This window comes from Staurois parvus, unplaced genomic scaffold, assembly GCF_062004578.1.
Source record: "Staurois parvus isolate SC_StPar_1 unplaced genomic scaffold, SC_StPar_1.0 ptg000183l, whole genome shotgun sequence".
NCBI lineage: Eukaryota > Metazoa > Chordata > Amphibia > Anura > Ranidae > Staurois > Staurois parvus.
Genome location: NW_028317979.1, coordinates 7,895,874 through 7,898,910, shown reverse-complemented (window position 1 = coordinate 7,898,910; position 3,037 = coordinate 7,895,874). Strand labels below are relative to the sequence as shown.

Sequence of the window (3,037 nt, the reverse complement as noted above, 5' to 3'; positions counted from 1 at the left end):
GATCAGTTAGAACACCAGCCATTTGATGGTTTGGCAGTTCAGTTAAGAGAACAAGAAAATGTGACAGTTAGCATTTGTGGCTTGCCTTGAATGTAATTGTTTTGGGAAACAGGTAAATGATGGGTTCAGTTCAGTTTTAAATCTCCCAATTACTGAGAGATTGAACTACTTCTTCACAGTTCTTTCATTAGCATCACATTGATTTCAGTGTTTTGCAAATAGATAACTTCCAGCAAATGGCTTCATTTCTTTGTAGCAAGAAACTCCTGTTGCCACTAAAGGGTTAATAGCATTATTAAAAATAACCATTTAATACAGGGTGCATCCAGGACATGCATGACAGTTTTCCGACATACTTGTCTTTCTTAAAAAACAAACACTGAAATAACTATCCATTTTTTATTAAAATCATATTGCACATAGGGTACTGAAAACTTTTTTTTTTTTTAAATGTAATTGAATGGTCTTCTTAGCCCAGGAGTTTCCTACAGTGTAACTAAGAGCAATGAGAACAAACTGCGGGTGCAGCCACATGAACTGAACAAAAACAATATTATTCATTGTTACCATGGAAACTACTTTTAGCTCTGAATTATTTCCTTTATATACTTTGAAAAATTAGGCACAAGAGGTGGGATGGATCTGAGGAAATATACAAAGCTTGGAAAAATAACAGACATGTTTCTTCACCAGACTGGTGGGATAAAAGGAGAAAACTGGGGTTTCTTCATTAATATATAAAAAGAACAATTTATAAACATTAAGATAGAATATTTCAAGTACACAACTAAGCAAGTTCACCTGGGCTCTTAAGCCCTTGTCCTGAATTCACTAGTTCCCTTGTTTATTTTTATTGCTTTTAATACTCCTATTGTTTGTTCAGTGCAGCTTTCATGACAGCTTTCAGAGCTGGAGACCAAACAAACTCTGTTTACCACATTGGTTTATCCATATTGTTGTAGCACTTACCTCCGAAAGGGCCCGTTGTTCTGCTCCGGGTTTTTTTCCCAAGTGCAGCAGCAGCCAGGCATACAGTAACAGTCAGTCTTCTAGCTCAATGAACAGTCTAGAGGTATCTTTTTGATGCTTTATTGAAGGTTGAACTTGGATAGGGTACAGAGAGCTTTTTAGTACTGTTCCTCTAGCAATAATTAAGAGATTGAACAACAAGAAACCATAGAAAATGTCCCAATTTAAGCAACCTCTGGCATTGATGCACAAGGGATAGTAGCAGTACACACTAGGTTCCTACACACAAGTATGTCCTCTCTATGCCCTTGGATACTTGGATGCCTCCTTCCAATTTCAGCTAGACATTTCTCCCATGAACTCTCCAGACTAGGTCCACAGTAAAATTCCTTTTCAGTTCCATTAAGTTTCAACAGATCAGGCCCCCTGGTTATAGCATAGCCAGGACCTCAATGAGTGCATATAGAAGAACAGCTGGACTGGCCAGAAGGGCAGTAGCTATTCAGGCTGGGAATTATCCTCCTGGACAAGAACAGGGCTTATTAAGGCCCCAGACTATTTATGCATTCCTCAGTCACCTACTGGAACCCTCCCCCCAGGGACTGGCCACGTCTGCATATACAGGCTGTGGGTCTGCTTCTTCCAGCCCACCACATTCTAGATTTGTAAAGAAGACAGGGGGAAGCAGTAAAACCCATAGCCAGTGAAGCCTAGAACAGTCCAAAGCAATCACAAACTGCTTCGTTGATTACAGGGAAGCCAAAAAAATCCTAAATTTACCTAGCCTATCTGGCAGCCTATCTAGGAGGGTGCTACACTTCAATATGGTGAAATTTCTTGTTTATCAAAACTGTCAATGGTTTGATATTTGCACTCCAAATCTATATTTCCTCATTTTTTTAGCTTTGGACATTACATTATATAATATTTTTGGAAGGTGAATTTCCATATCTCCCAACAGGTCTTGAATTCTGCTGGACTCTCCCAGGATTTTAACATAATACCAACATTCCGCATATCTGGGTTATGTACAGAAACAGGAGCACTTATTCCAGTCTCCTATCACTTCTCTTTTTTAGCATCTAATGTGTTCCTATTGGAGATTGTCCTGCACCCTGTTGGCACCAGTCTTCCTCTGCAGTGCATAGATAGCACTGAGAGCTGTGCCTCTTTCCCTGCAAGATGTGCAGACACATTTTTGTGCCTTCCTATTATCTCTTAATGCCAAGACTAGATTATAACTTAACAAAGAAATAAAAATGTATTTGGGATTTTTAAGGTGCTAGTAATACCCTCAGGAAAGAATACTCGGACATACATGTATATAAAAATATCAAATTTTATTACAAAAAGTAAAACATAAAAACACAAATGTGCAAGTCCTCCCCTAAAATAATTTGATGATAAGGACAACCCTTCCGTACAGTGGACCCCAAAACACCTCTCCTATGATTTTATCTGTGTAATGTCCATGACAACCAATCAATTGTATGCAGAAGATGATAGAAGTTGGAGAGGCGATATGATGATCAATCCCAATGAGTTTCGCCGGGAAGGCTTCTTTAGGGGCTCAAAAAGGGGGCAAAACACTGTAAATACAGAAGGTGTAAAAAGATATAATCTATACATATTGTCATATGTATTTAACTGTTTCAAACATCCAAAATATTATGTTATTCTATAGTAAATTACATACTATCTATTAAGAATATATACTACATTTATGAATAAATCATAAATCAAATTACCTGGACTGATGATTGTCAACAATTCTGCACCAATCCCAAGGAGGAATAAATGGGTGTACATGGAAAAGATGTGACCGGGAAGCCCGCAAGCAGAGGTATGTGTGGAAATCAAGGAACAGCACAAACGTAAGGGGGGAAGGGTTTAACTCATCACTCACATATCTCAAATAACGACACCTCCTTCCTGAACATTGAAACAGGGGTGACTACTTCACATTACATTTGAAATGATGTTATAACCCATAGATACATGTGCCTAATACAGTAAATGTGGTCCCAGGATCAGCCCATACAAAAAGTAACAGATCTAATATATATAT

General features: G+C 38.2%; 1 long non-coding RNA gene across 1 annotated transcript; it reads right to left on the bottom strand.

Annotated features, from left to right (window-relative positions):
* Nucleotides 1-2,290: 2,290 nt before the first annotated feature.
* Nucleotides 2,291-2,835, bottom strand: LOC149462201 (uncharacterized). The gene is made up of 2 exons (XR_016312702.1): nucleotides 2,718-2,835; nucleotides 2,291-2,558 (listed from the first exon to the last, which is right to left on the bottom strand). It is a non-coding gene; the product is annotated as an uncharacterized LOC149462201 (long non-coding RNA).
* Between the last annotated feature and the right edge of the window lie 202 nt (nucleotides 2,836-3,037).